The following is a 25,190-nucleotide window of genomic DNA, read 5'->3' as shown; positions in this document are numbered from 1 at the left end:
AGCTATTTCCATGTTTTTACAGATGTCAGTGCAGATATTTCCATGTTTATATAGATAGCGGTGTAGATATTTCCATGTTTATACAGGTAGTGGTGTAGATATTACCATGTTTATAGAGATAGCGTTGTAGATATTTCCATATTTATACAGATAGGATTGTAAATATTTCCATGTTTATACAGATGGCGGTGTAGATATTTCCATGTTTATAGAGATGGCAATGTAGATATTTCCATGTTTATACAGATAGCAGAGTAGATATTTCCATGTTTATACAGAGAGTGGTGCAAATATTTCCATGTTTACACTGATAGCTGTGTAGATATATCCATGATTACACAGATAGCATTGTAGATTTTTCCATCTTTATAGAGATAGCGGTGTAGATATTTCCATGTTTACAATGATAGCTGTGTAGATATTTCCAAGTTTACACAGATAGAGTTGAAGATATTTCCATGTTTATACAGATAGCGGTGTAGATATTTCCATGTTTATACAGATGACAGTGTAGATATTTCCATGTTTATACAGATAGCAGTGTAGATATTTCCATGTTTACACAGATAGCGGTGTAGACATTTCCATCTTTGCACAGATTGCGGTGTAGAAATTTACATCTTTACACACATAGCGTTGTAGATATTTCCATGTTTACACTGATAGCTGTGCAGATATTTTCAAGTTTACACAGATAGAGTTTCAGATATTTCCATGTTTGTACAGAAAGCGGTGTAGATATTTCCATGTTTATACACATAGCGGTGTAGATATTTCCATGTATATACAGATAGCGGTGGAGATATTTCCATGTTTATACAGATAGCGGTGTAGATATTTCCATGTTTACACAGATAGCTGTGTAGATATTTCCATGTTTACACAGATAGCATTGTAGATATTTCCATGTTTATACAGATTGCGGTGTAGAGACTTCCAGGTTTATAAATATAGCGGTGTAGATATTTCCATGTTTATAGAGATGACTGTGTGGGTATTTCCATGTGTATGGATATAGTTGTGTAGATGTTTCCATGTTTATACTGATGGCTGTGTAGATATTTCCATGTGTATAAAGATGGCAGTGTAGGTATCTCCTTGTTTATAGTGATGGTGGTGGACATATTTCCATGTTTGTACAGATGACTCTGTAGATATTTCCATGTTTATACAGATGGCGTTGCAGATATTTCCATGTTTATACAGATAGTGGTGTAGATATTTCCGTGTTTATACACATAGCGGTGTAGATATTTCCATGTTTATATTGATAGTGGTGTAGCTATTCCCATGTTTATACAGATGGCGGTGTAGACATTTCCATGTTTATACACATGGAGGTGTAGTTATTTCCATGTTTATACAGATTACTGCGAAGCTATTTCCATGTTTTTACAGATGTCAGTGCAGATATTTCCATGTTTATGTAGATAGCGGTGTAGATATTTCCATGTTTATACAGGTAGTGGTGTAGATATTACCATGTTTATAGAGATAGCGTTGTAGATATTTCCATATTTATACAGATAGGATTGTAAATATTTCCATGTTTATACAGATGGCGGTGTAGATATTTCCATGTTTATAGAGATGGCAGTGTAGATATTTCCATGTTTATACAGATAGCAGAGTAGATATTTCCATGTTTATACAGAGAGTGGTGCAAATATTTCCATGTTTACACTGATAGCTGTGTAGATATTTCCATGATTACACAGATAGCATTGTAGATTTTTCCATCTTTATAGAGATAGCGGTGTAGATATTTCCATGTTTACACAGATAGCTGTGTAGATATTTCCAAGTTTACACAGATAGAGTTGAAGATATTTCCATGTTTATACAGATAGCGGTGTAGATATTCCCATGTTTATACAGATGACAGTGTAGATATTTCCATGTTTATACAGATAGCAGTGTAGATATTTCCATGTTTACACAGATAGCGGTGTAGATATTTCCATCTTTGCACAGATTGCGGTGTAGAAATTTACATCTTTACACACATAGCGTTGTAGATATTTCCATGTTGACACTGACAGCTGTGTAGATATTTCCAAGTTTACACAGATAGAGTTTCAGATATTTCCATGTTTGTACAGAAAGCGGTGTAGATATTTCCATGTTTATACACATAGCGGTGTAGATATTTCCATGTATATACAGATAGCGGTGGAGATATTTCCATGTTTATACAGATAGCGGTGTAGATATTTCCATGTTTACACAGATAGCGATGTGGATATTTCCATCTTTATACAGATAGCGGTCTGGATATTTCCATGTTTATACAGATAGCGGTGTAGATATCTCCATGTTTGTACAGATAGCGGTTTAGATATTTCCATGTTTATACTGATAGCATTGGAGATATTTCTATGTTTGTACAGATAGCTGTGGAGATATTTCCATGTTTATACAGATGACGGTGTATGTGTTTCCGTGTCTATAGAGATAGCGGTGCAGATATTTTCAAGTTTATTCAGACAGCAGTGTAGATATTTCCATGTTTATACAGATAGTGTTGTAAGAATTTTCATGTTTATAGAGATATCGGTGTAGATATTTCCTTGTTTTTACAGATGGGTGTGTAGATATTTCCATGAGTATACAGATGGCGGTGTAGACATTTCTATGGTTATACACATGGAGGTGTAGTTATTTCCATGTTTATACAGATTACTGTGAAGCTATTTCCATGTTTTTACAGATGGCAGTGCAGATATTTCCATGTTTATATAGATAGCGGTGTAGATATTTCCAAGCTTATAAAGATAGTGGTGTAGATATTAACATGTTAATAGAGATAGCGGTGTAGATATTTCCATATTTATACAGATAGGATTATAAATATTTCCATGTTTATACAGATGGCGGTGTAGATATTTCCAAGTTTATACAGATTGCGGTGTAGGAATTTCCATGTTTATAGAGATAGCAGTGTAGATACTTCCATGTGTATACAGATGGCATTGTAGATATCTCCGTGTTTATACAGATGGCGGTGTAGATATTTCCATGTTTATGCACATGGCGGAGTAGACATTTCCATGTTTATACAGATAGCGGTGTATATTTTTCCATGTTTATAGATATAGCGGTGTAGATATTTCCATATTTATGCAGATAGCGGTGTATATATTTCCATATTCATACAGTTGGCGATGTAGATATTTCCATGTTTATACAGATGGTGGTGTAGATATTTCCATGTTTATTCAGTTGGTGGTGTAGACATTTCTATGTTTATACAGATAGCGGTGTAGATATTTCCATGTTTACAGAGATAGCGGTGTATGTATTTCCATCTTTGCATAGATTGCCATGTAGATATTTGCAGCTTTACACAGATAGTGTTGTGGATATTTCCATGTTTACACAGATAGCGGTATAGATATTTCCATGTTTGTACAGATAGCGGTGGAGATATTTCCATGTTTACACAGATAGCGATGTGGATATTTCCATCTTGATAGAGATAGCGGTCTGGATATTTCCATGTTTTTACTGATAGCGGTGTAGATATCTCCATGTTTGTTCAGATAGCAGTTTAGATATTTCCATTTTTATACAGATAGCGGTGGAGATATTTCCATGTTTATACAGATAGTGGTGCAGATATTTCCATGTTTATGCAGTTGACGGTGTAGGTATTTCCATGTCTATAGAGATAGCAGTGCAGATATTTCCAAGTTTATTCAGACAGCTGTGTAGATATTTCCATGTTTATACAGATAGTGTTGTAAGTATTTCCATGTTTATAGAGATATCAGTGTAGATATTTCCTTTTTTTTACAGATTGGTGTGTAGATATTTCCATGTGTATACAGATGGCGGTGTAGATATTTCCATGTTTATACAAATGGAGGTGTAGATATTTCCATGTTTATACAGATTACTGCGAAGCTATTTCCATGTTTTTACAGATGTCAGTGCAGATATTTCCATGTTTATATAGATAGCGGTGTAGATATTTCCATGTTTATACAGGTAGTGGTGTAGATATTACCATGTTTATAGAGATAGCGTTGTAGATATTTCCATATTTATACAGATAGGATTGTAAATATTTCCATGTTTATACAGATGGCGGTGTAGATATTTCCATGTTTATAGAGATGGCAATGTAGATATTTCCATGTTTATACAGATAGCAGAGTAGATATTTCCATGTTTATACAGAGAGTGGTGCAAATATTTCCATGTTTACACTGATAGCTGTGTAGATATATCCATGATTACACAGATAGCATTGTAGATTTTTCCATCTTTATAGAGATAGCGGTGTAGATATTTCCATGTTTACAATGATAGCTGTGTAGATATTTCCAAGTTTACACAGATAGAGTTGAAGATATTTCCATGTTTATACAGATAGCGGTGTAGATATTTCCATGTTTATACAGATGACAGTGTAGATATTTCCATGTTTATACAGATAGCAGTGTAGATATTTCCATGTTTACACAGATAGCGGTGTAGACATTTCCATCTTTGCACAGATTGCGGTGTAGAAATTTACATCTTTACACACATAGCGTTGTAGATATTTCCATGTTTACACTGATAGCTGTGCAGATATTTTCAAGTTTACACAGATAGAGTTTCAGATATTTCCATGTTTGTACAGAAAGCGGTGTAGATATTTCCATGTTTATACACATAGCGGTGTAGATATTTCCATGTATATACAGATAGCGGTGGAGATATTTCCATGTTTATACAGATAGCGGTGTAGATATTTCCATGTTTACACAGATAGCTGTGTAGATATTTCCATGTTTACACAGATAGCATTGTAGATATTTCCATGTTTATACAGATTGCGGTGTAGAGACTTCCAGGTTTATAAATATAGCGGTGTAGATATTTCCATGTTTATAGAGATGACTGTGTGGGTATTTCCATGTGTATGGATATAGTTGTGTAGATGTTTCCATGTTTATACTGATGGCTGTGTAGATATTTCCATGTGTATAAAGATGGCAGTGTAGGTATCTCCTTGTTTATAGTGATGGTGGTGGACATATTTCCATGTTTGTACAGATGACTCTGTAGATATTTCCATGTTTATACAGATGGCGTTGCAGATATTTCCATGTTTATACAGATAGTGGTGTAGATATTTCCGTGTTTATACACATAGCGGTGTAGATATTTCCATGTTTATATTGATAGTGGTGTAGCTATTCCCATGTTTATACAGATGGCGGTGTAGACATTTCCATGTTTATACACATGGAGGTGTAGTTATTTCCATGTTTATACAGATTACTGCGAAGCTATTTCCATGTTTTTACAGATGTCAGTGCAGATATTTCCATGTTTATGTAGATAGCGGTGTAGATATTTCCATGTTTATACAGGTAGTGGTGTAGATATTACCATGTTTATAGAGATAGCGTTGTAGATATTTCCATATTTATACAGATAGGATTGTAAATATTTCCATGTTTATACAGATGGCGGTGTAGATATTTCCATGTTTATAGAGATGGCAGTGTAGATATTTCCATGTTTATACAGATAGCAGAGTAGATATTTCCATGTTTATACAGAGAGTGGTGCAAATATTTCCATGTTTACACTGATAGCTGTGTAGATATTTCCATGATTACACAGATAGCATTGTAGATTTTTCCATCTTTATAGAGATAGCGGTGTAGATATTTCCATGTTTACACAGATAGCTGTGTAGATATTTCCAAGTTTACACAGATAGAGTTGAAGATATTTCCATGTTTATACAGATAGCGGTGTAGATATTCCCATGTTTATACAGATGACAGTGTAGATATTTCCATGTTTATACAGATAGCAGTGTAGATATTTCCATGTTTACACAGATAGCGGTGTAGATATTTCCATCTTTGCACAGATTGCGGTGTAGAAATTTACATCTTTACACACATAGCGTTGTAGATATTTCCATGTTGACACTGACAGCTGTGTAGATATTTCCAAGTTTACACAGAGAGAGTTTCAGATATTTCCATGTTTGTACAGAAAGCGGTGTAGATATTTCCATGTTTATACACATAGCGGTGTAGATATTTCCATGTATATACAGATAGCGGTGGAGATATTTCCATGTTTATACAGATAGCGGTGTAGATATTTCCATGTTTACACAGATAGCGATGTGGATATTTCCATCTTTATACAGATAGCGGTCTGGATATTTCCATGTTTATACAGATAGCGGTGTAGATATCTCCATGTTTGTACAGATAGCGGTTTAGATATTTCCATGTTTATACTGATAGCATTGGAGATATTTCTATGTTTATACAGATAGCTGTGGAGATATTTCCATGTTTATACAGATGACGGTGTATGTGTTTCCGTGTCTATAGAGATAGCGGTGCAGATATTTTCAAGTTTATTCAGACAGCAGTGTAGATATTTCCATGTTTATACAGATAGTGTTGTAAGAATTTTCATGTTTATAGAGATATCGGTGTAGATATTTCCTTGTTTTTACAGATGGGTGTGTAGATATTTCCATGAGTATACAGATGGCGGTGTAGACATTTCTATGGTTATACACATGGAGGTGTAGTTATTTCCATGTTTATACAGATTACTGTGAAGCTATTTCCATGTTTTTACAGATGGCAGTGCAGATATTTCCATGTTTATATAGATAGCGGTGTAGATATTTCCAAGCTTATAAAGATAGTGGTGTAGATATTAACATGTTAATAGAGATAGCGGTGTAGATATTTCCATATTTATACAGATAGGATTATAAATATTTCCATGTTTATACAGATGGCGGTGTAGATATTTCCAAGTTTATACAGATTGCGGTGTAGGAATTTCCATGTTTATAGAGATAGCAGTGTAGATACTTCCATGTGTATACAGATGGCATTGTAGATATCTCCGTGTTTATACAGATGGAGGTGTAGATATTTCCAAGTTTGCACAGATAGTGTTGTAGATATTTCCATCTTTATACAGATAGCGGTGTAGATATTTCCATATTTATACAGATAGCGGTATAGATATTTCCATTTTTACACAGATGGTGGTGCAGATAGTTCCATGTTTATGGAGACAGCCCTGTAGATATTTTCATGTTTATAGAGATAGCGGTGTAGTTATTTCCATATTTATAGAGATAGCGTTGTAGACATTTCGATGTCTATACAGGTAGAAGTCTACGTATTTCCATCTATATAGAGACAGCGGTGCAGTTGTTTCCATATTTATACCGATGGCTGTGTAGATATTTCCATGTGTTTACAGATAGCGATGCAGATATTTCCATGTTTATAGAGATAGTGGTGTAGATATTTCCAAGTTTGTAGTCATAGCAGTGTAGATATTTCCATGTTTATACAAATGTCTGTGTAGATATCTCCATGTGTATACAGATGGCAATATAGATATTTCCATGTTTATAGAGATGGTGATGTAGATATGTCCATGTTTATACAGATGACTGTGTAGATATTTGCATGTTTATACAGTTGGCGGTGAAGATATTTCCATGTTTATACAGACAGCGGTGGAGATATTTCCACGTTTATACAGATGGCGATGTACATATTTCCAAGTTTATACAGATAGCGGTGTAGATATTTCCATGTTTATAGAGACAGCGGTGTAGATACTTCCATGTGTATACAGATGGCTTTGTAGATATCCCCATGTTTATACAGATGTAGGTGTAGATATTTCCATGTTTACACAGATAGTTCTGTAGATATTTCCAAGTTTACACAGATAGCGTTGTAGATATTTCCAACTTTATACAGATAGCGGTGTAGATTTTTCCATATTTATACAGATAGCGGTGTAGATATTTCCATTTTTACTCAGATGGTGGTGCAGATAGTTCCATGTGTATGGAGAAAACGGTGTAGATATTTTTATGTTTATAGAGATGGCGGTGAAGTTATTTCCATATTTATAAAGACAGCGTTGTAGACATTTCCATGTCTATACAGGTAGAAGTCTACGTATTTCCATCTGTATAGAGATAGCGGTGCAGATGTTTTCATATTTATACTGATGGCTGTGTATATATTTCCATGTGTATACAGATGGCAGTGTAGTTATTTCCATGTTTATAGGGATGGTGGTTTTGATATTTCCATGTTTACAGATGACTGTGTAGGTATTTCCATGTTTGTACAGATTGCGGTTTAGAAATTTCTGCGTTTATAGAGATGGCGGTGAAGATACTTCCATGTTTATACAGATAGCGGTGTAGATATTTCCATGTATATACAGATGGCTGTGTAGATATTTCCATGTTTATACAGATGGCTGTGTAGTTATTTCCATGTTTACACAGATAGCATTGTAGATATTTCCATCTTTATACAGATAGCGGTGTAGATATTTCCACGTTTATACAGATAGCGGTGTAGATGTTTCCATGTTTATACAGACTGCGGTGGAGATGTTTCCATGTTTATACAGATAGTGGTGTAGATATTTCCATGTTTGTACAGATAGCAGTGTAGATATTTCCAGGTTTGTAGATATAGCGGTATAGATATTTCTATGTTTATGCAGATGGCGGTGTAGGTATTTCCATATTTATACACATAGCGGTGGAGATATTTCCATGTTTACAGATAGTGATGTAGATATTTCCATGTGTATAGAGATAGCGGTGTAGATATTTCCAAGTTTGTAGAGATAGCGGTGTAGATATTTCCATGTTCATACAGATGTCTCTGTAGATATCTCCATGTGTATACAGATGGCAGTGTAGATATTTCCATGTTTATAGAGACAGCGGTGTAGATACTTCCATGTGTATACAGATGGCTTTGTAGATATCCCCATGTTTATACAGATGTAGGTGTAGATATTTCCATGTTTACACAGATAGTTCTGTAGATATTTCCAAGTTTACACAGATAGCGTTGTAGATATTTCCATCTTTATACAGATAGCGGTGTAGATTTTTCCATATTTATACAGATAGCGGTGTAGATATTTCCATTTTTACTCAGATGGTGGTGCTGATAGTTCCATGTGTATGGAGAAAACGGTGGTGACATTTTCATGTTTATAGAGATGGCGGTGAAGTTATTTCCATATTTATAGAGATAGCGTTGTAGACATTTCCATGTCTATACAGGTAGAAGTCTACGTATTTCCATCTGTATAGAGATAGCGGTGCAGATGTTTTCATATTTATACTGATGGCTGTGTATATATTTCCATGTGTATACAGATGGCAGTGTAGGTATTTCCATGTTTATAGGGATGGTGGTTTTGATATTTCCATGTTTACAGATGACTGTGTAGGTATTTCCATGTTTGTACAGATTGCAGTTTAGAAATTTCTGCGTTTATAGAGATGGCGGTGAAGATACTTCCATGTTTATACAGATAGCGGTGTAGATATTTCCATGTATATACAGATGGCTGTGTAGATATTTCCATGTTTATACAGATGGCTGTGTAGTTATTTCCATGTTTACACAGATAGCATTGTAGATATTTCCATCTTTATACAGATAGCGGTGTAGATATTTCCACGTTTATACAGATAGCGGTGTAGATGTTTCCATGTTTATACAGACTGCGGTGGAGATGTTTCCATGTTTATACAGATAGTGGTGTAGATATTTCCATGTTTGTACAGATAGCAGTGTAGATATTTCCAGGTTTGTAGATATAGCGGTATAGATATTTCTATGTTTATGCAGATGGCGGTGTAGGTATTTCCATATTTATACACATAGCGGTGGAGATATTTCCATGTTTATACAGATAGTGATGTAGATATTTCCATGTTTATAGAGATAGCGTTGTAGATATTTCCAAGTTTGTAGAGATAGCGGTGTAGATATTTCCATGTTCATACAGATGTCTCTGTAGATATCTCCATGTGTATACAGATGGCAGTGTAGATATTTCTATGTTTATAGAGAAGGTGGTGTAGATATTTCCATTTTTATGCAGATAACTGTGTAGATATTTGCATGTTTATACAGATGGCGGTGAAGATATTTCCATGTTTATACAGACAGCGGTGGAGATATTTCCACGTTTATACCGATGGCGATGTAAATATTTCCAAGTTTATACAGATAGCAGTGTAGGTATTTCCATGTTTATAGAGATAGCAGTGTAGATACTTCCATGTGTATACAGATGGCATTGTAGATATCTCCGTGTTTATACACATGGAGGTGTAGATATTTCCAAGTTTACACAGACGACTGTGTAGACATTTCCATGCTTTTACAGATGGCGGTGTAGATATTTCCATGTTTATGGAGATAGCCATGCAGATATTTCCATGTTTATACAGATAGCGGTGTAGTCATTTCCATGTTTATAGAGATAGCGGTGTAGATATTTCCAAGTTTATACAGATAGCGGTGTAGATATCTCCATGTTTATACAGGTAGAGGTGTAGATGTTTTCATGTTTATACAGACTGTGGTGTAGATATCTCCATCTTTCTACAGATGGCAGTGTAGATATTCCTATGTTTATACAGATAGCGGTGTAGATATTTCGATGTTTATACAGACGGCGGTGTAGATATTTCCATATTTATACAGAAAGCCGTGTAAATAATTCCATGTATATACAGCTCGCGGTGTATATATTTCCATCTTTATACTGATGGTGGTGGAATTATTTCCTTGTTTATGCAGATCGTGGTGTAGATATTTCCATGTTTATACAGATAGCCGTGTAGATATTTCCAAGTTTATACAGGTAGCAGTGTAGATATTTCCATGTTTATGCAGATTGTGGTGTAGGTATTTCCATTTTCCACAGATGGCTGTGTAGATATTTCCATGTTTATACAGATGGTGGTGTAGATATTTCCATATTTATACAGATATCGGTGTAGATATTTCCATGTTTCTACAGATGGCGGTGTAGATATTTCCATTTTATACAGATAGAGGTGTAGATATTTCCATGTATATACAGATAGCGGTGTAGATATTTCCATGTATATACAGATAGCGGTGTAGATATTTCCATCTTTGCCCAGATGGCGTTGTAGATATTTCCATCTTTACACAGACAGCGGTGTAGATATTTCCGTGGTTACACAGATAGCTTTGTAGATATTTCCATGTTTACACAGATAGCGTTGTTGATATTTCCATGTTTTTACAGATAGCGGTGTAGATACTTACATGTGTATACAGATGGCAGAGTAGGTATTTCCATGTTTAAAAAGATGGTGGTGTGGCTATTTCCATGTTTATACAGATGACAGTGTAGATATTTCCATGTTTATACAGATGGCGGTGTAGATATTTCCATGTTTATAGAGATAGCGTTGTAGATATTTCCATGTTGAAACAGATAGCGTTTTAGATATTTCCATGTTTATAGAGATAGCGGTGTAGATATTTCCATATTTATACAGACGGCCGTGTTGATATATGCATTTTTATAGAGATGGCGGTGTAGTTTTTTCGATGTTTATAAAGATAGTCGTGTAGATATTTCCATGTTTATACAGATAGCGGTGTAGATATTCCCATGTTTACACAGATAGCGGTGTAGATATTTCCATCTTTGCACAGATTGCAGTGTAGATTTTCCATGATAATTCAGATAGCGGTGTAGATATTTCCATGTTTACAAAGATAGATCTGTAGATATTTCCATGTTTACACAGATAGCGTTGCAGATATTTCCATGTTTATTGAGAGAGCGGTTTAGATATTTCCATGTTTATACAGAGGGCTGTGTAGTTATTTCCATGTTTATACAGTGGAATGTGTAGATATTTCCATTTTTATACAGTTGGCGGTGTAGATACTTCCATTTTTATACAGTTGGCGGTGTAGATATTAACATGTTTATAGAGATAGCGGTGTAGATATTTCCATGTTTATACAGATAGTGGTGTAGATATTTCCATGTTTATACAGATGGCGGTGTAGTTATATCCATGTTTACAAAGATAGCGGTGCAGATATTTCCATCTTTGCACACATTGCGGTGTGGATATTTCCATCTATTTTCTGATGGCAGTGTAGATATTTCCATGTTTATACACATGGCTGTGTAGATATTTCCATGTTTATACAGAAAGCGGTGTTGTTGTTTGCAAGTTTATACAGATAGCGGTGTAGATATTTCCATGTTAATACCGCTCGCGGTGTAGATATTCACATGTTTATACAGATGGCAGTGTAGATATTTCCATGTTTATACAGACGGCGGTGTAGATATTTCCATGTTTATACAGATAGCGGAGTTGTAGTTTCCATGTTTATACAGATCGCGGTGTAGATATTTCCATGTTTATACAGTTAGCGGTGTAGATATTTCCATGTTTTTAGAGATAGCGGTCTAGTTTTTTCCATGTTTATTCAGATAGCGGTGTAGATATTTCTATGTTTATACATATCGCGGTGTTGTTATTTCCATGTTTATACAGATAGTGGTGAAGATATTTCCATGTTTATACAGATGGCGGTGTAGATATTTCCATGTTTATACAGAAGGCGGTGTAGATAGTTCCATGTTTATGGAGATGGCAGTGTAGATATTTTCATGTTTATACTGATGGCGGTGTAGATATTTCCATGTTTGTAGAGTTAGTTGTGTAGATATTTCCATGTTTATAGAGATAGCGGTGTAGGTATTTCCATGTTGATAGAAATAGCGGTGTAGACATTTCCAAGTTTATACAGATGGCTGTGTAGATATTCCAATCTGTATACAGTTGGCAGTGTAGATGTATCCATGTTTATGCAGATGACTGTGTAGATATTTCCATGTTTTTAGAGGTGGCGGTGTAGATATTTCCATGTTTATAGAGATAGCGTTGTAGATATTTCCATGTTTATAGAGATAGTGGTATAGATATTTCCATGTTTATACAGATAGCGGTGTAGATATTTCCATGTTTATACAGATGGCGGTGTAGATAGTTCCATGTTTATGGAGATGGCAGTGTGGATATTTTCATGTTTATACAGATGGCGGTGTAGATATTTCCATGTTTGTAGAGTTAGTTGTGTAGATATTTCCATGTTTACAGAGATAGCGGTGTAGGTATTTCCATGTTGATAGAAATAGCTCTATAGACAATTCCAAGTTTATACAGATGGCTGTGTAGATATCCCAATCTGCATACAGTTGGCAGTGTAGATATTTCCATGTTTATGCAGATGACTGTGTTGATATTTCCAAGTTTATACAGATAGCGGTGTAGATATTTCCATGTTTATACAGATAGCGGTGGAGATATTTCCATGTTTATACAGATAGCAGTGTAGATATTTCGACGTTTATACAGATAGCGGTGTAGATGTTTCCATATTTATACAGATAGCGGTGTAGATATTTCCATGTTTGTACTGACCATGGTGTACATACTTCCATCTTTCTACAGACGGCAGTGTACATATTTCCTTGTTTATGTAGATGGCGGTGTAGATATTTCCATGTTTATATAGATGGCTTTGTATATATTTCCATTTTTATACAGATTGCTGTGTAGATATTTCCATGTTTCTATAGATGGCGGTGTAGATATTTCCTTGTTTATGTAGATGGCGGTGCAGACATTTACATTTTTATAGACATGGCGGTGTATATATTTCCTTGTTTATGGAGATAGCGTTGTTGGCATTTCCATGTTTATGGAGATAGCGGTGTGGGTATTTCCATGTTTATAGAGATAGCGGTGTAGATATTTCCATGTTTATACAGATAGCGGTGTAGATATTTCCATGTTTACTCAGATAGTGTTGTAGATATTTCCATGTTGATACAGATAGCGGTGTAGATATTTCCATGTTTATAAAGATAGCAGTGTAGATATTTCCATGTTTATAGAGATAGCGGTGGAGATATTTCCATGTTAATAAAGATAGCGATGTAGATATTTCCATGTTTATAAAGATAGCCGTGTAGGTATTTCCCTGTTTATACAGATTTTGGTGCAAATATTTCCATGTATCTACTAATGGCTGTGTAGATATTTCCATGAGTATACAGATAGCGATGTAGATATTTCCATGCTTATAGAGATGGCTGTGTAGATACTTCCATGTTTATACAGATGGTTGTGCAGAGATTTCCATGTTTATACAGATGGCAGTGTACATATTTCCATGTTTATACAGATAGCGGTGTAGATATTTCTATATTTATACAGATAGCGGTGTAGATATTTCCATGTTTATACAGATCGTGGTGTAGATATTTCCATGTTTATACTGATAGCGGTGTACATTTTTCCATATTTATAAAGATAGCGGTATAGATATTTCCATGTTTACAGAGATAGCGGTGTATGTATTTCCGTATTTGCACAGATTGCGGTGTAGATATTTCCATGTTTATATAGATAGCGGTGGAGATATTTCCATGTTTATACAGATAGCGGTGTAGATATTTCCAAGTTCTTAGAGATAGGCATGTAGATATTTCCATGTTTATACAGGTAGTGTTGTTGATATTTCCATGTTTATGCGGATATCGGTGTAAATACTTCCATGTTTATAAAGATAGTGGTGTAGATATTTCCATGTTTATACAGATAGCGGTGGAGATATTTCCATGTTTACACAGACAGCGATGTAGATATTTCCATGTTTATACAGACAGCGGTGTAGATCTTTCAATGTTTCTACACATAGCAGTGTAGATATTTCCAAATTTATACAGATAGCGGTGTAGATATTTCCATGTTTATACAGATAGCAGTGTAGATATTTTCATGTTTATACAGATAGCGGTGGAGATATTTCCATGTTTACACAGATGGCGGTGTAGATATTTTGACGTTTATACAGATAGCGGTGTAGATGTTTCCATATTTATACAGATAGCGGTGTAGATATTTCCATGTTTATACAGATGGCAGTGTAGATATTTCCATGTTTACACAGATAGCGGTGTGGATAATTCCATGTTTATAGAGATTGCGGTGTAGGTATTTCCATGTTTATAGACATAGCGGTGTAGATATTTCCATGTTTATATAGATGGCGTTGTAGATATTTCCATGTTTATACCGATAGCGGTGCAGATATTTCCATGTTTGTACAGATGTTGGTGTAGATATTTCTTTGTTTATACAAATATTGGTGTAGATATTTCCTTGTTTTTAAACACCGCGGTGTAGATAATTCCATGTTTATACAGATAGCGGTGCAGATATTTCCATGTTTGTACAGATGGCGGTGTAGATATTTCCTTGTTTCTACAAACAGCGGTGTAGATATTTCCATGTTTACACAGATCACGGTGTAGATATTTCCTTGTTTATAAAAATAGCGGTGTAGTTATTTCCATGTTTATACAGATAGCGGTGTAGATATTTCCATGTATATACAGATAGCTGTGTAGATATTTCCATGTTTATACAGATGGTTGTGTAGATGTTTCCATGTTTATACAGATGACTTTGTAAGTATTTCCATGTTTATACAGATTGCGTTGTAGATATTTCCATGTATATACAGATGGCTGTGTAGATATTTCCATGTTTATACAGATGGCTGTGTAGATGTTTCCATGTTTATACAGATTACTTTGTAAGTATTTCCATGTTTATACAGATGGCGGTGTAGATATTTCCATGTTTATATAGATAGCTGTGTAGATATTTCCATGTTTATACAGATAGCGGTGTAGATATTTCCATGTTTATACAGATCGCGGTGTAGATATATCCATGTTTATACAGATAGCGGTGCAGATATTTCCATGTTTCTACAGATCGCGGTGTAGATATTTCCATGTTCATACAGATGTCTGTGTAGATATTTCCATGTTTATTCAGATGGCCGTGTAGATATTTCCATGTTTAGAGGGATGGCGGTGTAGTTATTTCTATGTTTATAGAGATAGCGGTGTAAATATCTCCATGTTTATAGAGATGGTGGTGTAAATATTTTCATCTTTATAGAGATAGCGGTGTACATATTTCCATGTTTATACAGATCGTGGTGTAGATATTTCTATGTTTTTACAGATCGCGGTGTAGATATTTCCATGTTTATACAGATCGCGGTGTAGATATTTCCATGTTTATAGAGATAGCGGTGTAGATCTTTCCATGTTTATACAGATAGCGGTGTAGATATTTCCATGTTTATAGAGATAGCGGTGTAGTTATTTCGATGATTATAGACATAGCGGTGTAGATATTTCCATGTTTATATAGATGGCGTTGTAGATATTTCCATGTTTATACCGATAGCGGTGTTGGTATTTCCACGTTTATACAGACAGCGATGAAGATATTTCCATGGTTATACAGCTCGAGGTGCAGATATTTATATCTTTATACAGATGGCATTGTAGATATTTCCTTATTCACCCAGATGGCGGTGTAGATGTTTCCATATTTATACAGATGGCGGAGTAGTTATTTCCATGTTTATGGAGATGGCAGTGTAGATATTTTCATGTTTACAGAGATGGCGGTGTAGATATTTCCATGTTTATACAGACAGCGGTGTAGATATTTCCATGTTTACACAGATGGTGGTGTAGATATTTCCGTGTTTATACACATGGCGGAGTAGATACTTCCATCTTTATGGAGATGGCAGTGTAGATATTTTCATGTTTATAGACATGGCATTGTAGATATTTCCATATTTATAGAGATAGCGGTGTAGATATTTCCATCTTTCTACAGATGGCAGTGTATATATTTCCATGTTTATACAGCTGTTGGTGTAGATATTTCCATATTTATACAGATGTCTGTGTAGATATTTCCATGTGTATACAGATGGTATTGTTGGTATTTCCATGTTTATACAGATGGTGGTGTAGATATTTCCATGTTTATTCAGATGACTGTGTAGATATTTCCATGTTTTTACAGATGGCAGTGTAGATATTTCAATTTTTATAGAGATGGCGATGTAGATATTTCTATGTTTATACAGATAACTGTGGAGATATTTCCATGTTTATACAGAGAGCTGTGGAGATATTTCCATGTTTATACACATAGCGGTGTACATATTTCCATGTTGATAGAGACAGCGGTGTAGGTATTTCCATGTTTATACAGATAGCGGTGCAGATATTTCCATGTTTATACAGATGCCTATGCAGATATTTAAATATTTATACAGAGGGCTCTGTAGATATTTCTATGTTTATACAGATGGCAGTGTAGATATTTCCATGTTCCTACACATGACTGTGTAGCTATTTCCATGTTTCTACAGATGGCTTTGTAGATATTTACATGTTTATAGAGATAGTGGTGCAGATATTTCCATGTTTATACGGATAGCGGTGTATATATATCCATGTTTATACAGATCGTGGTGTAGATATTTCCATGCTTATACAGATACCGGTGTAGATATTTCCATATTTATACAGACCGCAGTGTAGATAATTCCATGTTTATAGAGATAGCAGTGTAGATATTTCCATGTTTGTACAGATGGCGGTGTTGATGTTTCCAATTATACACAGATTGCCGTGTAGGTATTTCTATGTGTATACAGATGGCATTGTAGATATTTCCATGTTTATACAGATGGTGGTGTAGATATTTCCATGTTTACACAGATGACTGTATAGGTATTTCCATGTTTATACAGATGGCGGTGTAGATATTTCCAAGTTTATAGAGATAGCGGTGTAGACATTTCCATATTTATACAGATAACGGTGTAGACGTTTCCATGTTTATACAGATAGCTGTGTAAATATTTCCATGTTTATACAGATCACGGTGTAGATATTTCCATGTTTATAGAGATAGCGGTGTAGTTATTTCCATGTTTATACAGATAGCGGTGTAGATATTTCCATGTTTATACAGACCGCAGTGTAAATATTTCCATGTTTATACAGATAGCGGTGCAGATATTTCCATGTTTGTAGAGATGGCAGTGTTGATATTTCCATCTATACACAGATGACCGTGTAGTTATTTCCATGTTTATACAGATGGTGGCGCAGATATTTCCATGGATATGTAGATGGCGGTGTAGATATTTCCATGTTTATACAGATAGCGTTGTAGTTATTTCCAAGTTTATATAGATAGCGGTGTAGATATTTCCATGTATATACACATGGCTGTGTAGATATTTCCTGGTTTATACAGATGGCGGTGTAGATATTTCCATGTTTATACAGATAACTTTGTAAATATTTCCATGTTTATACAGATGGCGGTGTAGATATTTCGATGTTTATAGAGATAGCAGTGGAGTTATTTCCATGTTTATACAGATAGCGGTGTAGATATTTCCATGTTTATACTGATCGTGGTGTAGATATTTCCATGTTTATAGAGATGGCGGTGTAGATATTTCCATGTTCATAGAGATAGCGGTGTTGATTTTTCCATGTTTATAGAGATAGCGGTGTGGATATTTTCATGTTTATACAGATAGGGGTGTAGATATTTCCATGTTTATAGAGATGGCTTTGTACATATTTCCATGTTTATACACATCACGGTGTAGATATTTCCTTGTTTATACAAATAGCGGTGTAGGTATTTCCATGTTTATACAGATAGCGGTGTAGTTATTTCCATGTTTATACAGATAGCGGTGTATATATTTCCATGTATATAGAGATGGCTGTGTAGATATTTCCATGTTTATACAGATGGCAGTGTAGATATTTCCATGTTTATAGAGATAGCTGTGTAGATATTTCCATGTTTATAGAGATAGCTGTGTAGATATTTCCATGTTTATACAGATAGCGGTGCAGATATTTCCATGTTTATACAGATCACGGTGTAGATATTTCCATGTTTATACAGATCGTGTTGTATAAATTTCCATGTTTATAAAGATAGCGGTGTAGATATTTCCATGTTTTTACAGATATCGGTGTAGATATTTCCATGTTTACACAGATTGCGGTGTAGATATTTCCATCTTTCTACAGATGGCATTGTAGATATTTCCATGTTTATACAGATGGCGGTGTAGATATTTCCATGTTTATATAGATGGTGGTGTAGATATTACCATGTTTATACAGATAGCGGTTGAGATATTTCCATGTTTATACAGATCGTGGTGAAGACATTTCCATGTTTATACAGATCGCGGTGTAGATATTTCCATGTTTATACAGATCGCGGTGTAGATATTTCCATGTTTTTACAGATAGCAGTGTAGATATTTCCATGTTTATACAGAGAGCGGTGTATGTATTTCCATGTTTATAGAGATAGCGGTGAAGGTATTTCCATGTTTATAGACATAGCGGTGTAGATATTTCCATGGTTATATAGATTTCGTTGTAGATATTTCCATATATATAAAGATAGCTGTGTTGGTATTTCCACGTTTATACAGATACCGATGTAGATATTTCCATGTTTATACAGCTCGCGGTGCAGATATTTATATCTTTATACAGATGGCATTGTAGATATTTCCTTATTCACACAGATGGCGGTGTAGATGTTTCCATGTTTATACACATGGCGCAGTAGTTAGTTCCATGTTTATGGAGATGGCAGTGTAGATATTTTCATGTTTATAGAGACAGAAGTTTAGATATTTCCATGTTTATACAGACCGCAGTGTAAATATTTACATGTTTATACAGATGGCTGTATCGATATTTCCATGTGTATACAGATGGCATTGTAGATATTTCCATGTTTATACAGATGACTGTATAGGTAATTCCATGTTTTTACAGATAGCAGTGCAGATATTTCCATGTTTATAGAGATAGCGAAGTAGATATTTCCATGTTGGTACAGATGGCGGTGTTATTTCCATGTATACACAGATTACTGTGTGGATATTTCCATGTTTTTACAGATGGCAGTGTAGATATTTCAATGTTTACAGAGATGGCCCTGTAGGTATTTCCATGTTCAAACAGATAACCGTGGAGATATTTCCATGTTTATACAGATCATGGTGTAGATATTTCCATGTTTATACAGATCGCGGTGTTGATATTACCATATTTATAGGGATGGCGGTGCAAATATTTCCACATTTATACAGACAGCGTTGTAGTTATTAGCATGTTTATACAGATAGCGGTGTAGATATTTCCATGTATAAACAGATGTCTGGTTATATATTTCCATGTTTAAACAGATGGCGGTGTAGATATTTCCTTGTTTATACAAATAGCGGTGTAGATATTTCCATGTTTATACAGATACCGGTGTAGATATTTCCATGATTGTACACATGGCGGTGTTTATGTTTCCATCTATACACAGATTGCCGTGTAGGTATTTCCATGTGTATACAGATTACATTGTAGATATTTCCATGTTTATACAGATGGTGGTGTAGAAATTTCCATGTTGATACAGATGACTCTATAGGTATTTCCATGTTTTTACTGATGGCATTGTAGATATTTCCATGTTTATAGAGATAGCATTGTAGATATTTCCATGTTTATACAGATGGCGGAGTAGATATTTCCATGTTTATAAAGATAGCGGTGTAGATATTTCCATATTTATACAGATAACTGTGTAGATATTTCCATGTTTATACAGATGGCGGAGTAGATATTTCCATGTTTATAAAGATAGCGGTGTAGATATTTCCATATTTATACAGATAACTGTGTAGATATTTCCATATTTATACAGATAGCGGTGTAAATATTTCCATGTTTATACAGATTACGGTGTAGATATTACCATGTTTATAGAGATAGCGGTGTAGATATTTCCATGTATATACTGATCACGGTGTAGATATTTCCATGTTTATACAGATCGCGGTGTATATATTTCCATGTTTATACAGATCATGGTGTAGATATTTCCATGTGTATACAGATCGCGGTGTTGATATTACCATGTTTATAGGGATGGCGGTGCAAATATTTCCACATTTATACAGATAGCGTTGTAGTTATTACCACGTTTATTCAGATAGCGGTGTAGATATTTCCATGTATAAACAGATGGCGGTGTAGATATTTCCTTGTTTTATAAATAGCGGTGTAGATATTTCCATGTTTATACAGATAGCGGTGTAGATATTTCCATGTGTATACAGATAGCTGTGTAGATATTTCCATGTTGATACAGATGGCTGTGTAGATATTTCCATGATTATAGAGATGACTTTGTAGGTATTTCCATGTTTATACAGATGGCGGTGTAGATATTTCCATGTTTATAGAGATAGCTCTGTAGATATTTCCATGTTTATACAGATAGCGATCTAGATATTTCCATGTTTATACAGATCGCGGTGTTGATATTTCCATGTTTATACAGATAGCAGTGTAGATATTTCCACTTTTATAGAGATAGCGGTTTAGATATTTCATATTTATACAGATAGCGGTGTAGATATTTCCATGTTTATACAGATTGCGGTGTAGATATTTCCATGTTTATACAGATAGCGGTGTAGATATTTCCACGTTTATACAGATGGCGGTGTAGATATTTCCATCTTTCTACAAATGTCAGTGTAGATATTTCCATGTTTATAGAGATGGCGGTGTAGATATTTCCATGTTTATATAGATGGCAATGTAGATATTTTCTTGTTTACGTAGATGGCGTTGTAGATACCTCCATGTTTAAAAAGATGGCGGTGTGTGTATTTCCATGTTGATGGAGATAGCGGTGTAGATATTTCCGTGTTTATAGAGATAGCGGTGTAGTTTTTTGCATGTTTATAGAGATAGCGGTGTAGATATTTCCATGTTTCTACAGATGACTGTGTAGATATTTCCATGTTTGTACAGATGGCAGTGTAGTTATTTCCATGTGTATAGAGATAACGGTGTAGATATTTTCATGTTTATACATATTGCGGTGGATATTTGTCCATGTTTTTACAGATATCAATGGAGATATTTCCACGTTAATACATAGAGCGGTGTAGATATTTCCATGTTTATACAGATAGCGGTGTAGATATTTCCATGTTTATACAGATGGCTGTGCCGATATTTCCATGTTTATGCAGAGTTCTCTGTAGATATTTCCATGTTTATATGGATGACAGTGTAGATATTTCCAGGTTTATGCAGATGACTGTGTAGATAATTCCATGTTAATACAGATGGCGATGTAGATATTTCCATGTTTATAGAGATAGCGGTGTATATATTTCCATGTTTATTGAGATAGCGTTGTAAATATTTCCATATTTATACAGATAGTGGTGTAGATATTTCCATGTTTTTACCGATAGCGTTGTAGATATTTCCATCTTTATTCAGAGAGTGCTGTACATATTTCCATGTTTATACAGATCACTGTGTAGATATTTCCATGTTTATACAGATAACGTTGTGGATATTTTCATCTTTATACAAACGTTGGTGTAGATATTTTCATGTTCCCACACATGACTGTGTTGTTCTTTCCATGTTTATACAGATGGCGGTGTAGATATTTCCATATTTATAGAGATAGCAGTGCAGATATTTCCAGGTTTATACAGATAGCGGTGTAAATATTTCCATGTTTATACAGATCGTGGTGTAGATATTTCCATGTTTATACAGATAACGGTGTAGATATTTCCATCTTTATACAGACTGCAGTGTAGGTATTTCTATGTTTATACAGATAGCGGTGTAGATATTTCCATGTTTGTACAGATGGCGGTGTTGATATTTCCATCTGTACACAGATTGTCGTGTAAATATTTCCATCTTTATACAGATGGCGTTGTAGATATTTCCATGTATATGCAGATGGCGGTGTGGATATTTCCATGTTTATAGGGATAGCGGTGTAGGTATTTCCATGTTTATAGACATAGCGGTGTAGATATTTCCATGTTTATATAGATGGCGTTGTAGATATTTCCATGTTTATACCAATAGCGGTGTTGGTATTTCCACGTTTATACAGATAGCAATGTAGATATTTCCATGTTTATACAGCTTCCGGTGCAGATATTTATATCTTTACACAGATGGCATTGTAGATATTTCCTTATCCACACAGATGGCGGTGTAGATGTCTCCATGTTTATACAGATGGCGGAGTAGTTAGTTCCATGTTTATGGAGATGGCAGTGTAGATATTTTCATGTTCATAGAGATGGCGGTGTAGATATTTCCATGTTTAGAGAGATAGCAGTGTAGATATTTACGTTTATACAGATGGCTGTGTAGATATTTCCATATGTATACAGATGGCATTGTAGATATTTCCATGTTTACACAGATGACTGTAAAGGTATTTCCATGTTTTTACAGATGGCAGTGCAGATATTTCCATGTTTATAGATATAGCGGTGTAGATATTTCCATGTTTGTACAGATGGCGGTGTTGATAGTTCCATCTATACACAGATGGCCGTGTGGATATTTCCATGTTTATACAGATGGCGGCGTAGATATTTCCATGCACATGCAGATGGCGGTGTAGTTATTTCCATGTTTGTACAGATAGCGGTGTAGATATTTCCATGTTTTCACAGATGGTGGTGTAGATATTTCCGTGTTTATACACATGGAGTAGTAGATACTTCCATCTTTATGGAGATGGCAGTGTAGATATCTTCATGTTTATAAAGATGGCGGTGTAGATATTCCCATATTTATAGAGATTGCAGTGTAGGTATTTCCTTCTTTCTACAGATGGCAGTGTAGATATTTCCATGTTTATACATATGGCGGTGTGGATATTTCCATATTTATACAGATGTCTGTGTAGATGTTTCCATGTGTATACAGATGGTATTGTAGCTATTTCCATGTTTATGCAGATGGTGGTGTAGATATTTCCATGTTTATTCAGATGACTGTGTAGGTATTTCCATGTTTTTACAGATGGCAGTGTAGATATTTCAGTGTTTATAGAGATGGCGCTGTAGATATTTCCATGTTTATACAGACAACGGTGTAGATATTTTCATGTTTATACACATAGCGGTGTACATATTTCCATATTTAGAGAGACAGCGGTGTAGGTATTTCCATGTTTATACAGATAGCGGTGCAGATATTTCCATGTTTATACCGATGCCTATGCAGATATTCCCATATTTATACAGAGGGCTGTGTAGATATTTCTAAGTTTATACAGATGGCAGTGTAGATATTTCCATGTTCCTACACATGACTGTGTAGGTATTTCCATGTTTATACAGATGGCTTTGTAGATATTTCCATGTTTATAGAGATCACGGTGTAGATATTTCCATGTTTATAGAGATAGCATTGTATATATTTCCATGTTTATGCAGATAGCGGTGTAGATATTTCCATCTTTATACAGACCGCGGTGTAGATATTTCCATGTTTATAGAGATAGCGGTGCAGATATTTCCATGTTTGTACAGATGGCGGTGTTGATATTTCCATCTATACACAGATGACCGTGTAGATATTTCCATGTTTATACAGATGGGGGCGCAGATATTTCTATGGATTTGTAGATGGCGGTGTAGATATTTCCATGTATATACAGATAGCAGTGTAGTTATTTCCATGTTTATATAAAGATTGGTGTAGATATTTCTATGTTTATACACATGGCTGTGTAGATATTTCCATGTTTATACAGATGGCAGTGTAGATATTTCCATGTTTGTACACATAACTTTGTAATTATTTCCATGTTTATTCAGATGGCGGTGTAGGTATTGCGATGTTTACAGAGATAGCAGTGGAGATATTTCCATGTTTATACAGATAGCGGTGTAGATATTTCCATGTCTATACTCATCACAGTGTAGATATTTCCATGTTTATAGAGATGGCGGTGTAGATATTTCCATGTACGTAGAGATACCGGTGTTGATTTTTCCATGTTTATAGAGATAGCTGTGTGGATATTTCCATGTTTATACAGATAAGGGTGTAGATATTTCCATGTTTATTCAGATGGCGGTGTAGATATTTCCATGTTTATACAGATCACGGTGTAGATATTTCCAAGTTTATACAGATCGCGGTGCAGATATTTCCATGATTATACAGATCATGGTGTAGATATTTCCATATTTATACAGATCGCGGTGTTGATATTACCACGTTTATAGGGATAGCGGTGTAAATTTTTCCACTTTTATACAGATAGCGTTGTAGTTATTAGCATGTTTATACAGATAGCGGTGTAGATATTTCCATGTATAAACAGATGTCTGTGTATATATTTCCATGTTTAAACAGATGGCGGTGTAGATATTTCCTTGTTTATACAAATAGCGGTGTAGATATTTCCATGTTTATACAGATAGCGGTGTAGATATTTCCATGTATATACAGATGGCTGTGTAGATATTTCCATGTATATACAG

Source organism: Pan paniscus, chromosome 13 (assembly GCF_029289425.2).
Source record: "Pan paniscus chromosome 13, NHGRI_mPanPan1-v2.0_pri, whole genome shotgun sequence".
NCBI lineage: Eukaryota > Metazoa > Chordata > Mammalia > Primates > Hominidae > Pan > Pan paniscus.
The sequence above is the reverse complement of the archived record's forward strand: the minus strand, read 5'-3'. Positions refer to the sequence as shown.